Genomic DNA, 15774 nt, shown 5'->3' with positions numbered 1-15774 from the left:
CATTAAGTGCTTTAAAATAGGCTCTCTTGGCTCTGTGATCACAAGGATTTTACTCACTTCTTATCCCTGATTGGTCTCATTCTCAGTTACAGATGAATCAGACACATTTTGAGCAGCTTTAAGATTTGCTTTTCATCCGAAGCCAAGTAGGCAAATGGCAGTGAATTCACAAGCTTTTCCAAATGATCTCATAGGTTCCTCTGGCTCCACTTTGGGGGCCGTTTGCACTCTGCAATGCTGTTATCTTAAACACTCCCCGCCTGTTTGTGTCCAAGGAGAGGCCACGGTGTAGGACAAGGCAAGGCACTTCACTTTTTAAAAGACAAGTTTGAGCCTCTTTCTCTTTTTTTTTTTTTTTTTATTATTATTTTTGAGATGTAGTCTCGCTCTGTCGCCCAGGCTGGAGTGCAGTGGCACGATCTCAGCTCACTGCAACGTCCGCCTCCTGAGTTCAAGCAATTCTCTGCTTCAGCCTCCCGAGTAGCTGGGATTGCAGGTACCCACCACCACACCCAGCTAATTTTTTGGGGTTTTTAGTAGAGATGGGGTTTCACCATCTTGGCCAGGCTGGTCTTGAACTCCCGACGTCGTGATCCACCTGCCTCGGCCTCCCAAAGTGCTGGGATTACAGGCGTGAGCCACTGTGCCTGGCCAAGTTTGAGCCTCTTAACATGTGCATATGGCAGCTGTGAATCAAAAAAGAAGAATAAAAAGAGCACATGAAAAACCTTGAGCCAGAAAGGTGAGCCTGGAGGAGGTGGGGGTGGAAATACAGCCTTGGAGATGGATGCTGTCCTTAAATCCTTCACGAGAGCATCGTCATCTCTCAATGCCTTGTCCACCCTCTCATTAAGTCTCCCAGCCTGAAAACAGGTGACCCACGCTCCTTTTCAATCCATTTAAACCTGGCCCCAGCAGCCAGTGGCTTTTTAATTATTTATATGAAATACCTGATACTACACGAAGCAGCGAAACCCAGTATAATGTATGCTCAGGACGACTCCGTGAAGCTCAAAACAGCCACTCTGATACACAAGATTTTTCCGACTGAAGTTTGCTTCTTACCATTCCTTTCGTCTCTGCCTTTTTTTCATGTCTTTGTGCCTTGGTGCTAAGGATCCCTTTCATCTAATCTCAGGAACCTGAAGCTCTGCTATTGAATTACATTTCTTCACTTACTATTTATGTTTGATGCAAAAATAAGAAAGCGGGTAGAACCAGAAGATGCTGTCACTTACTTCAGAAAGGGATATGTCGATCATTCTTGAGCTTCATCCAGCTCTTTCACACTTTCTAAATGTGATGCTTCTGTGCACTCTTGAGTTTGGCTTTGTGGGATTATCTTAAAATTCAGGCACACCCTCCCTGTTGAGCTTGAGACACTCGTGGTCAATAGGAATTTTAGTCTTCTGCCTTTTGACTGACTACTGGGTGAGGGGTGTAGGAGGCAGGCTGCTTTGAAATGTTCCCCACCACCTGGGAATATCTGACGGCTGTAGAAGGCTTTCCTATGCAAACGTCTTTCTAAGGTCACTCTGATTCTGCAGTAGCAGCTGCCACAAATACATTTAATTATCTTTACAGTGAATGTCATTGGGCTAAAACCCCTTAATGTCAAAGAAAATATTGGAAAGAGAACAGCTTTCCCATTCAAGACAGGTGAATTTCCAAGATATTTGGCTGATTTATTACACCATACGTATGTCTCTCCTTTACATTGTTTTTACCCTGTCGTAAGAGAGACCAGACATTTATTTGTCATTGTTAGGTCCTTATGCTATTAAAAATAATCAGGTTTGTTAGTTACCTTCTTTCCCAGCTGCCAAGAATGCTCTCCAGAATTTCGTGTTAGCTCTTCTGATGAGCTGGAGAAGGAAATATCATTATCCTTGTTTTACAGATGGAGAAATCTGAAGGCCCCGGAGACTGTTTTGCCTAAAGGTGAAAGTGTTTTAATCCTAGACGTTTATTTTTATCTCTTCAATTTTCTTCCTGGGGGTAGTAATGAGCTTGGAGGATTCATAAGGACTAAACCTTGTCTGAAGACTTGTTTATAAAATTATTTCAATAAAATCCACAATCAGATTGGCTGGGGCAGGTCTTCAAACCGAGTGGCTTCCCTAATGAGCACACTCATCAAGGTGGCAAAAATCTCATTCCCAGCCAGCTTCTCCCACACTCTGTCAAGGCAGAGGATGGGGGCTGGTGGAAATTTATTAGTAATAAAGACCAAAGCCCTAGGAGCTTTTACACTTGAAGAAAGGAGGTTTATTTTTCATTTGTTTAATTATTTAAAAAGTTAGGTTGGAAAATGTTTGGGGAGCAACTAATAATGTGACTTCAGAGAGGGATGGCTTGGGCACATCCTACTCATTAGCTCCAGAGGCCACTTAAAGTTGGACTTCCCTCAGTTTAGTTGCTGTCTCCTCATTTCCCTTCCTTTTAGTTGTGCTATTTTTCCCTCTGACTTCTCCCTGCCTCCCCGACTCAACTCACACACTTATTTACAGGAAAGACTGAATTTTAAATCAAAAGGAATCTAGAAGGAGAAGTTTTATGCTTCAGAGCCCAGGGTTTTTGTATACGCATGTATATCCTGGTACTATATGTAACATAAATACATTGGTAATTTACAACAGGTCAACAGCATTGAATACATAAGGCCAAAATGTGGCCCATTGTGTGACTATGTTGTTAGGAGGCTCCATCACTCAAAGGTGGGAAGGTGCATCTCAGTTCTAGAGATCCAGCATTGCGTGCGCGCGCGCGCGCACACACACACACACACACACACACACACACACACACACACACACACCCCACCCTCCCCCAGGTTGGCTTAGTTGTCCCTGTGTCTCTGCTGAAATGGGAAGAAGGCTGAAGAGAGTAGGCATCATCATTGACTGCCTTGTGTAATGGAAGCTCAGCAAGTCAGGACTGTTATATAGACTTTCTACTTACTACTTGAAAACTGCATTTGGCACAGATGGACAGTTGTAATTCATTTCCATCCTATTTTTGTTATTTTCAATAACATTTACTGTTTTCTGATAAAATTTCTGATTTGCAAATGATAAAGCAATATATGCTCATTGCCAAGAACAAAAGAAAACAGAACAAAAAGTATTGAGAAGAAAATTACATTATCCATAATTACCCCACTCAGAAAATAAATGTTAACATTTGGTTTAGACCCTTCCCATCATAAAAGACACTTTTTTTCCATTTAGGATTAGTATGTATATACAGTTCAGATCCTACTTTTCCATTTCACATTACTTCTTGAGCATTCTCCCATGTCATTGTCTTTGAAAATATGATTTTTACCAACTTAAATTCCATAGTATGATATGATATGATTTATGTACCCATCTCTCTAATGTTGGGTATTTAGGTTGTTCTACTTTTTAGTTATCATAAAGAATTCTGTAATGCACATCCCTTTACAGCAATCTTTGCCCACAACTCTATTTTTGGAGGAATAGATTTTTCAAATAGAATGAATGAGTCAAAGCCTGCTAACATTGTAATAACTCTTAGTATCTGTTTTCAAAAAGCATTCTACCAATGTATATCCCAATAACTATATTTGACAGTATCCATCAAACTGAATCTTTATACCACAGTAAATTTTTTTAAATCTTGCTAATTGGATATATATTTACATCAGTAAATGATATCTTATGGATGTTAATTTGTATGTCTGTGATAACTAGCTATTTTTAACAGTTTCATTGAGGTAAAATTTACATACCATAAAAATCACCCAGCTTAAGTATACGATTCTAAGATTTTTTGGAAATTTATAGAGTTGTATAACCATCACTAATTTCAGAATGATTTGCAGAAATTCTAATTTTAGAAAGGTTCCTAGTATCCCCCTCCACCTCTACTCCAAATCCTGTCCCTGTGTAGCCACTGATCTGCTTTCTGACTCTGTAAGTTTGTCTTTTCTGGACATTTCATAGAAATGGAATAGAATGTAGTATTTTGTTTCTGGCTTTTTCACATAGCATAATATTTTTGAGGTTTATTCATGTTTTATCATGCTGTAAAAGCTTGTATCCATATTTAAGTCATTTTTTAGGGTTGAATAGTATTCCTTAGTATGGCCGTATTGCGTTTTTATTTTATTTTATTTTATTTTGAGATGGAGTTTCCCTCTTGTCGCCCAGGCTGGAGTGCAATGACGCGATCTCTGCTCACTGCAACCCCCACCTCCTGGGTTCAAGCAATTCTCCAGCCTCAGCCTCAGGAGTAGTTGGGATTACAGGCATGTGCCACCATGCCCGGCTAATTTTTGTATTTTCAGTAGAGGCGGGGTTTCACCATGTTGGTCAGGCTGGTCTCGAACTCCTGACCTCAGGTGATCCACCCACCTTGGCCTCCCAAAGTGCTGGGATTATAGGCGTGAGCCACTGCGCCTGGCCTGCATTGCATTTTTATCTTATCAACAGGTGATGGACATTTGGATTGTTTCCAGTTTGGGTCCATTATTCATCCTGCTACTATGACTTCGTGTTTTCACATGTTTGCATTTCTCTTGGTAGAGTCCCAGGAGTGGAATTGCTGATTCATCTAGTTTTTAAAATGTCCATCAACTAACTTGTGAATAGATAAACAAAATTTGTTAAATTTTAAATTTCACTTATTTTCTTGAATGGTTTCTATAACATATAAATCATACATTTTCTGAAATTTTGAAGAATTTTTTAGCAAGCCAGCTGGACCCAGAAAGCTTTTGAAAGGAGATATTTTGATGATTTCATAATTTCCTTCTCAAGGTTATTGGCATGTGTGTGTGTGAGAGTGTGTGTGTAAAACTTACTTTGTTTATATATTACTTAATCAACTTTAGCAATTTTCCCCAGAAAAACATCTATTTCATCAATATCTTCAAGTTATTAGCATAGAACGTAATCTTATTAAATTTAAATATCCTCTGTGATATGTTCATATTCTTTTTCTCACTTCGAATATTGTTGGTTCATATTTTCTCTTTTCCTGGATTCAACAGATAAAAAGCACTTCTATATTGTTAGCCTTACAAAAATTAAAAACACTTGGATTTATCAATTATACTTTATTTTCTGATTATAAATTGCCATGTTATCTTTCTTTTCCTTTTATTTCTGCTTAGTTGGATTTTGTTCTTCTATTTCTCATTTTTTAGCCATATGCTTTAGTCATATGTTTACTCTCTGGCTTAATAATGATAGCATGTGGGGGCCTCAACGTACCTCTTTTGTACTGATCTAGTCACATTCTATGAATGCTTATATATAACTTTCTGATTTTTATTACTTTCTAAATAGCTGGTGATTATAGTTTTCATTTTCTTTTTAATGCAGTCATAATACATACTTTTTTAGTTTCTAAGTGGTGGAAGGGTGAGTTTTTAAAATTTTATTTACTTTGGTAATTTTTGTCTAGTTTTGTTGCATTTTGGACAAAAGTTCTCTTTGTGGCCTTTATAGTATTTGTTTTGCTCTGGTTTTCAAATAATACATCAGAAAGGCATATTCTTTGTTGCTAGGGAACAAAATTCAATATTTGTCTATTAATCAACTTTGATAATTATGGTGTATCAAACTTAGGTGTCTTTTTTTTTCCTCTGCTAATTGTCAAAGTCTGGTGCTTACGTCTCTTATAACAATTGTTTTTCTGCTGAATTCCCCTTTCATTCCTGTCAAATTTTTGTTTTTTATATTTAATATTGTGCTTTTATTGTGTGACTTTGATCATTATAATATCTTCATCCTGCATTGTACCTTTTATCTACATAAAATGCCCACAAATGGCTCTTTTATTCCAAGTGTTGCTTTATGATGAATTCTACTTTGTCTTATTATTACTGCCATTCTTCTTTTATTTTAATTTGCATTGGCTTGAAAAATAATTGGTTATCATTTTATTCTTTTAACTACTTAGAATTAACTCCAATATTTATTAGTGTTTTTCCTGATTTCGAAGTGAACTCATGTTCATTGCAGAAATCCTAGCAACTATAGAAAAGCACACACATACAAAATCATCCTTTACCCAATATGCAGACTTTTCTCCTTTTTTCTCCCCTCTTCTTTTAAAATTTTCTTTGGTATGTTCAAAGCTGGAAGAGTCTTACACAGAGGTCTGCAGGTCACAGACAAATTAAACTAGAAACTGTATCATTCTACAGACCATAGCGTAGAAGAACAAAGTTATCAAGAAACCAGCTCTTGTTTCTGTTTCATTTCTTGAAATCCAAAACAGCAAAACACATTCCTCCCTTGTCTCCTGTGGGAGCATAGAAACAAAGCGATTAGATTGCCAGGGATTCAAAGCAAGAATGATTTAAATCTGCAGTGGTCCAGAGACCTGAAGCCCAGGCGGCTCCCTTGTGTCAGGAGTTTAGAGAAGGTGAGTCTAGCGGCTGCCACTAAGAAACAAAACCCCAGCTTCAGCAAGGGCCTGGGGTGTGTGTCGCTGTGGTGGGAGTGTGAGCGTGTGCGTGAGTATATGTGGCTGGTGGCGGTGTGTGTGCATGCGGAGGGGTGAGCCAAGAGGTCATAGCAGTAGAGAGAGTTTGGCAGCAAGCCCAGAGGTCCCGCCGAGGATAAGCAGATAGTCAACACACCTGAGTCCATTTCCTTGCCGACCTCTCTGGAGGGCGGAGAAACCCGGGGTCTGAGAACTGCCCCAAGTCATGTTCTGGCTTAAAAAAGTAAGGCCCGGAGCTTGAGCAAAAATGTTTCCTATGTCAAAGAATCTGCAAATAGGCTCTCCTAGGAAAGGTGAAAAGGATTGACTGCCTTTAACATAAACGAAGAAAAGACTAAGTGACTACTTAATTACTACCATCAAATCCATGAAGGTGTTCTTAAACAGAGTGCTCAATGGTTTTCCACTTTCTCTGGAAGACAAAAAGGGTTAAATGTGATCACTTAAGATAATGGAAATGTCAAGGAGTTTCTTAACCCTCAGATTTACACAACATGAAATGTCCAGGTGCGGTGGCTCACGTCTGTAATCCCAGCACTTTGGGAGGCTGAGGTGGGAGGATTGCTTGAGCCCAGGAGTTCAAGATCAGCTGGGGCAACATAGAGAGACCTCATCTCTACTAAAAGTCAGAAGTCAAAAAAATTAGCCCAGTGTGGTGTTGTGCACCTATGGTCCTAGTTACTCGGAAGGCTGAGGCTGGAAGATCACTTGATCCCAGGAGATCAAGGCTGCAGTGAGCTGAGGTCACAGCACTACACTCCAGCCTGGGTGACAAAGCAAGACTTTGTCTAAAAAAAAAAAAAAAAAAAAAAAACCATGAAATGGTCTACCGGGAAAGATAGTAGCATTGCCTTTGTCATCCCCCCAGTGATTATTGAAGAGAGAGAAATAGCCATCCAGAACCAGAATGTAGGGTCTATAAACTCCTGGGAAACAGCACAGGCCTCTGGGTCAGGCAGATCTAGGCAGTAGCTTTGCACAATCTCAGAAAGATTACTTAACCCCTTTACCCTTAGTTTCTTCATCTGTAAAATGGGCATAATATCACAAGTATTTGTTGGATTAAAGCAAATGACATTGTAGGTGCTCAGCAAATTTTACCTTCCTCCCCCTTTCAACTATCATTTGATAAATAATCTTGCACACTGACTACTAAAGAGGATACTAATTAAATTTCATTCTCTAAAGATTTACTGAGCATCTACTTTATGTAAGGCACTAGTGTGAACATTTGGTATTTCTTGGCTCCCCAGTATCCATTCACCCTCCTTTTGATAAGCCTCCAATTTGTGTGTGGATGTCCATCCCACCCTCCCTCTCTCTTGGTCAGTGTGGTTTTGGTGGAGTTTACTGGGGAGCCAGCCCTTTCTTCTCCTAGACCTGAACCTGGGAGGCAGGGGCTAGTGGAGCCATCTCACCTCCTCAAGAGCCTGAGAATGAAAATACACAGAGGAAAGCAGATCTGAGTTTATAGAAACAGGGAGAAGCCAGCCTAACACCTGGACTTTTCAGTTATGTGACTCAATGAATTCTACCTGTTGTTTAAGTGAGTTTGAGTTGCGTTTTCAGTTGCCAAAAGAGTCCAAACTGATTTAGCCTATGGAGGACATGTAAAAACAAATAAGGCTAAAATCTTATACATTATAAATAAGATGTTTACAAGAATAATAATACAGGGCAAAACATTTATTATGTGCTATTTATCTAGTGTTTACTCAATACTAGTCACTATGCTAAATTTTTGCACACATTGTTTAATCTTCACAACAACTATTTTTATGGAAACAACAGCATTTGACTTTGAACTTGAGAGATGGGCAGAAACTGGACAGGTGCAAGAAGAGGGTAAACAGGATAAATGGAAGAAGGAGCAAATGATGACAGGAAAACTCGGGGACAGTTGGGGAAATAGTTGGTGTTCCTATTCATTGGGGCACAAAGGGCATGAGAGATGGTAGGGGGAATAATACTGGAAAGGAAGATCGAGATGAATGCATGAGGAGTTTGGAATGCCAGGGCAAGGAATTTGTGCTATTGACAATGAGATGTTCTAAGCAAAGCGGTAAGAGACCCCAAATCTACCCTCACATAGCTTAGATTTATCTGGTGAAAATATTCTTACAATGTAAAGAAGTTATGATCTTTTCCAAGGTGAATATAGAAGTGGGGAAATTATTAATATATAAGCATTCACAATTTAGCCCGTCCCTAGCTTCTAGAGTGACTTTCCTTTGTGTCAGCAGCCAGATGTCCTCAATTGTGCACAGTTTATATAGTGGGGAAACAATGCAAAAACTTTAAAAACCTAAGAGGGTAAGTTGATCATATAAAGAAGGATTTACCTGGTGGACAAGGCAGAGAGACAGAAAGTCTGAGTGTTGAGGCTGGAGAGGTTGGAATTTAACAAGAAAAGAGAGAAAGATTGATTCTTAGGGAGCTGGTGCCATCCATATGGAAGAAGCTGAGAGTGATAAGGAAAGAGTGTTTTTAGAATGTGATGTCATTTGCTTTGTTAAGAGAAAAAAGCAAAGACTTGAGGCACATCCTTGTAATTACTTTTTCACTTCCAGATTGCAGGTGCTGGGATTTATTATCAGTAGGGGGAAGAGCTTGAGTTGATACTTAGAGAAGGGCATAACTTTCTCCATACTTAGAGAAGAGCTTGAGTTGATACTTAAGAGAAGAGCATGGTGGTGGGGAAGAGGAGAAGCATTTTGTGTTCAGCTTGCAGGGAGATACAGCTTGAGTCCACACAGGGACTGTGCTAGGAAACTGCCTACCTTGAGAAGAGGCATCAAAAAAGAAAAGTGAGAACGAAGGTGGAGGTATGTCAAAACCATGTGACAGGCCTCTCCAAAAGTTAAAATTACTGTATGATCCAGCAATTCCCCTTCAAAAAGATTTGAAAGAATAGATTCAAACAGATACTTGCACACCAACGTTCATAGCACCACTATTCACAACGGCCAAAAGGTGGAAACAACCCAGATGTTCATTGACAGATTAATGGATAATCAAAATGTGGTATATACAATGGAATATTATGAATATAATATTATATTATTCAGCTTTAAACAAGTAATGAAATTCTGGGGCCAGGTGCGATGGCTCACACCTGTAATCCCAGCACCTTGGGAGGCCAAGGTGGGTGGATCACTTGAACCCAGAAGTTCAAGATCTGCCTGGGCAACATGGTGAAACCTCATCTGTAAAAAAAAAAAAAAAAAAATACAAAAATTAGCTGGACGTGGTTGTCCCTGTGGTCCCAGCTACTCGGAAGGCTGAGGTGGGAGGATCACCTGAGCCCAGGAGGCAGAGGTTGCAGTGAGTCATGATCATGCCACTGTACTCCAGCCTGGGCAACAGAGCAAGAAAAAAAAAAAAAAAAAAAGAAAAGAAAAGAAAAAAAGAAATTCTGATATGTGCTATATGAATGAACCTTAAAAACAGTACGTAAGTTAAAATAAGCCAGACACAAAATGACAAATATTGTATGATTTCATTTATATGAGGTACCTAGATAGGCAAATCCATAGACACAGAAAGAATAGAGGTTACCAGGGGATAGGGGAGGAGGAATGGGGAGTTATTGTTTAATGAGTGCAGAGTTTCTGTTTGGCATGATGAAAAAGTTCTGGAAATGAATAGTGGTGATGGTTGCACAATATTGTGAATGTACTTAATGCCACTGAATTATAGACTTAGAAATTGTTAAAATGTTAACTTTTCTGTTATGTATGTTTTACTACAATTTTAAAAACCACATGTGATGTAGGGTTATTGATGCCATACCAGGGAGTGGGAGTTTGCCTACTATCCCCAGAGACAAATCTTGATCAGAAGGGAGGGCTATAAAAATGTTGTTCTAAGAAGATTGATCAATAGCCATGAGGCAGAGAAGCTTGAATCAATGCCAAGCACCAGACTAGGGTGTGAACTTTTAAAACAGATAGAATGTGTTAACTCTAAGAGCCAGACAAAGAAAGAATCAGGGGGATTTGCGATTATTGGATGGGGAGAGAGGTATTGGGGATGCCAGCCAGTTTTCATTATTTCAGCTTTTTTCTCCCTTACCAAATATTTGCTACAGTGTTTGATTTGTATTTTTCAACAAGCCAGATATCTCCTTCTTAATAGTACCTAACGTTACCTTTCTCAATTGCTACCATAGTTAGAACTAATCAGCCACAAAGTCTTTAAGTTGTCAACCTCAGCCAACAGACAGTATTTCAACCATATGGGAAAAAGTGGGCAGTCATGACTCAGGCTAAGTGATTCTGCTTTTCTGAATGGAAAAAACGTTCCACGTTTTGATCTTGGCCAAGAATGTTACTGAATGCAACTCTGAGGTCTGTAAATAAACTTTTTTTGTGTGGTAATGCAATGTTTCCTATTGCATCAGTATATGCTATGTCAAAGAGGCAATGTCAAACTCTCGGCTGATCAATATAAAGCTATTTTCCAACTTGTTTTTCAGGATCTTTTAAATTTCACTTTGTATGATTTCACAACCTTACTATTCAAATAATATTTTAAAATTTCAACATGTTAAATCTTTGTACAAAATCCAAAATGAAGTATATTCTTATATAAAAACTTAAATTCCTGCACAGTCAAAAATGGTTTATTGTTGCTTTCTATAAGCCTTAGATACGTCTTAGCTGTGTTTTATTATCAGAGGGCCCCTGGTACCTCTTAACCACGAATGAAGTTAAAACAGTTAAACTGTTTACCCCACTAACGCCCCCATCACCACATAGTAGCAGAGAAGTGTCTTCCAACTTCATGAACTGAGGAAAGAGGGAGGTATGTTTTGATAACAAGGAGAGAAGTCCAACACCAGACTAGGTCAGTGCTAAAGAGATCGGCCTGATTAGGTGCTGCAGTGACAGGCTCTGAGCAAACCAGCAGAAACAGAAAGACAGTCAGAAGAGATGACAAGGAAGGTTGGATCTCATATGAGGAATGAGGTCTACTAAACATTACCTTTGCCTCCAGCAGCCCACATGTTACATGTGTAAGGGAAATCCTAGTGGGCGCCAATCAGACTCGATCAGCCTGACAGCTGGAGATGGTGATATTCCTCCTCAAAGCGTCTATTTGCATCCACTGATGTATGCAGAACTTTGGGGGCCTTACAGGAAAAATACGTGAACCTTGTTGTATTAGTCTGTTCTCACACTGCTATAAAGAACTACCTGAGCTGGGTAATTTATGAAGGAAAGAGGTTTAATTGACTTACAGTTCCTCAGGCTGTACAGAAAGCATAAAGCATGGTTGGGAGGCCTCAAAAAACTTACAATTACGGCAGAAGGGTGAAGAGGAAGCAAGCATGTCGTCATCTGGTGGCAGAGGAGAGGGAGGGAGGGAGGAAGAGAGAGAGAGTGAGAGAGAGAGCACAAAGAGGGAAGTGCCACACGTGTTTAAACCAACAGATCTCATGAGAACTCACTCACTATCACAAGAACAACAAGGGGGAAATCTGCCCCCATGATCCAATCACCTCCCAGCAGGTCCCTCTTCCAACACTGGGAATCACGATTCAACATGACATTTGGTTGGAGACACAGAGCCAAACCATATCACTTGTCCATTTCAAGAAAATACAGATACATTTATTCCCCAAATATTTATTGAGTTCTTACTGCTGTGCCAGACACTATAGAAGGTGCTAGGAAGACTGAGAAGACAAGGACCCTGCCCTCAAGGAACTTACAATCTTAGTGGAAGAGACAGCAATAAATAGAATAACAAATACATAAGATAATTAATATTGTGATAACTACAATGAAGGGAAAAAACAAGGGTGAGGCCACTTCAGACTGGGTGTTCAAGGATTGCCTTAGAAGAGGGTAATATCTGAGCTTAATCTTCAAGGATGAGAAAGGGCCAGCCAGTCTCCCCTAGAAGGTCAAGCATTCCAGAGGTGGGAGAACAGAAGGCAGAGTAGCTGAAGCTGGTGAGGTGGGTTTGTGGAGCTGGCAGAAGCTAAGTCTTGCAGGGCCTCAGAGACCATGGTAAGGGGGGGATCAGAAGCCGCTGAAAAGTTTTAATCAGGGAAAGACATGATATGATTTACACTTCTGAAAGATCATTCTGGCTGCTGTAAGGAGAATGCAGGTAAAAGTGGAAGTAGATTAGTTAGGAAGCCACAGTGATAGTCCAAATAAGTGATGATGATGGCTCAGACCAAGAAAGTGGTTCTCAAAGTGGGGTCCCTGGACCAGCAGCAGCAGCATCCAGCAACTTATTATAAACGCAAATTCTCAGGCCCTACCCCAGACCCACTGAATCATAAAATCTGAGAGAGACCAGGCACAATGGCTGGCACCTGTAATCCCAAAACTTTAGGAAGCCAAGCAGGAGGATCACTTGAGCCCAAGAGTTCAAGACCAGCCTGGGCAACATACTGAGACCCCATCTAGACAAAAATAAGTGTGATGGTTCACATCTGTAGTCCCAGCTACTCAGGAGGCTGAGACAGGAGGATTGCTTTACTCTGGGAGGTCAAGGTGGCAGTGATCCGTGATCTTGCAAATGCACTCTAGCCTTATTTTTAGAGACAGAGCCAGACCTTGTCTCTAAAAATAAGTTTTAAAAAAGAAACTCTGAGGATGAGAGCCAGAGATAGGTATATTAACAACTCCTCCAGTTGATTATCATGTACCCTAAAGCTTGAGAACTTCTGGACTAGGGGTATGGAAATAGAGAAGGGCAGAAGTGAACTGTGGTGGAAGTAAATGTTGATGGTTGAACTTGGTAATGTGTTGAATATGAAGGATGAGCTCACTATCAAAGGCAGAACTAAGGACTCCAGCTTAACCAGCAATGAGAGCAAGAGGCTAACTCAGAGTAACAGTGCAGGCATATGAGTCCCTGTCTTGGACTCTTTGAAAGATGAGGAAGAAGGATGATGGAAGTTTGCCTTCACTGTCCAGCATCTGGCCGCTCTTCCTTATTCAGAATATCACCAAGAGTGTAGGTCCTAGTGGGAGACACAGCCCCATCTGTCCCTCTGTAAAAGTTAAAAGGGGCTGAGTTAAACAATAAAAGAGTTAAAATGTCCCCCATTTATTTATTTATTTTCTTTTAGAGACAGTGTCTTGCTCTGCTGCCCAGTCTTGAATGCAGTGGTGCTATCAAAGCTCACTGCACCCTCAAACTCCTGGGCTCAAGCAATCCTCTCCCACCTCAGCCTTATAAGTAGCTAGGTGTACAGGTGCACACTGCCTCACTTGGCTAATTTTTAAAATGGTGATGAGGTCTCACTACATTGCCCAAGCTGGTCTTGAACTCCTGGGCTCAACAGATCCTCCTTCTGTAGCCTCCCAAAGTGCTGGGATTACAGGCATGAGCCAGGACACCCAACCTTGATTTCCCTCCTGTAATTCACTATAATCCAGGGCTTACGAAGATGACCTAGACTCAGTCAATCAGATGCCCACGTAAGACTTTGGCTCTGGAAGGAGTTTATTCATGGCTATGACAGTGGAGTCAAGGGTTCATTGGGAAGGATGGATGACATGAACTTGGCTGTTATTTTCCCAGCCAGTTTTCCCACACTTCCCATCCATGTATGAGCAATTAGATATGCTTCTGATAGACTCCTTTTCTGCCAATTTACTAGATTTTTCATCCAAGCTCTCTGGTCAAAAGAAGAACTCTATGGAGACTATGTGTACATGGGAGCTCAGAGTTCTTAATATCTGGGTGCTAATTTTTATATGGTGGTATTTTCACTCACAGGCTGCAGCAGCCAGAGACATTTGGGTTGCAGGTAGCTAAAGACCACAGCTTCTGGCAGTTGCTTCCCTGGACACAGTCAACCGGCAACCGAGACTTTAAATAACAGAGATTTCCTTTTCTTTCCAAAGCCTTTTGACCTTATCTCCTCATATTCGAGCCTATTGCCCATGATACTGGTCACATTGTAATGGTCTCCCCATAATCTCTGGCCTCCTCCACTGCAGAGGGTGATCCTAGAGCATGGCCCTGACCATGCCATGCCCTTAGCAAGCACCATTCACACAATGTTCAGAATAAAATCCAACTATTTAGTTTGGTATTCAAAGTCCTACACAATTTCATTTCTACCTATTTTCCCTAACATACCTTTCTGTACTTTCCAATACACAGCTTATGCTTAAAATAGTTTGGTCTATTCACTGTGCCCTGGGCATGTGTCATGTATTCCTATTCTCCTCTCCTCCCCTCTTTCTCTCCAAATCCTTCCCACCCTTCAAGACCCATTTCCATCCCCACCTCTCTTGGGCAATACTTCTTGAGCTTAGCCACTATGATCTCTCCTCCTCTAAATGTTTAAAACCCATAATGCCCATGCCAGTCATCTGATGCTTAGTAGGCACTGCCTGATATGTTTTCCTTTTCTTGGGCGTGTGCCTTATTGCATCAACCAGATGATAAACCCATTTAGAGCAGATGCCACACTCTACACAATGACTCCCTGCTATGATTACCCAACTTCTATATACTAGACTAGCTCATGGAACATGATTCAGAACAGGATGGAAACATGGGTCAGCAAGGATATAATAAACAGGTCTCCTTGCCTGCCCTACTCATGGCCCCTTCTGGAGAATCTAGTCTGCCAGGTTACCTAGAAAGAGCATCACTCCCTACCCCATAACCACCCTCCCCATCTCCTCCAACCATGGCTGAGTGTACCGGGGTTAGACATCTAACCCCAAAGCAGCTGCTCCAATGTGAAGCAACACATGATCTGGACTGATCAGTCTTCTCCTTATAACAATTTGCCCAAGAGACACAGAGACTGTCATCAATTGACAATGACTACTGGAGCTTGGAAATCATGAGACTAAGGTGGACTGGGAGCTGCGTGGGAGGAAGTGAGCAAGATGAGTATGCAGAGGAAGCAGGTTTAGGAGAAAGGATGAAGATTTTCAGAGACAGAGATCTCTGTAGCTCCTGCAGATAAAGAGAACGGCTTAGCTCCTGGTGGCTTTCTGGTTCTCAGGTCCAATCTTTCACAGGGACTGATTGCATATCCTGTCCATGAGATTTCTCTTTAACATTTCAGGAAATTGGAGCTAGCTTGAATAGCTTTCTGCTCCTTCTCATCTCCCACCCCGCCGCCCTTTTTTTTCCATCAAAGGAACCGTGACTAGAAAGAGGCACCACAGGCTGATAATAATTCTCACCCTCCATTCTTTATACTCTTCCCAGGGTCCTGCCCCTTCTCTTCTCCTAGGGCTGTCACAGCAAAACGTGACTACTAAATTCCTAATGTGGAGAATCAAGAATCAATTGCTCGAA

This window comes from Pan paniscus, chromosome 5 (assembly GCF_029289425.2).
Source record: "Pan paniscus chromosome 5, NHGRI_mPanPan1-v2.0_pri, whole genome shotgun sequence".
NCBI classification, from domain to species: Eukaryota; Metazoa; Chordata; class Mammalia; order Primates; family Hominidae; genus Pan; species Pan paniscus.
This window is presented reverse-complemented; position numbering follows the sequence as displayed.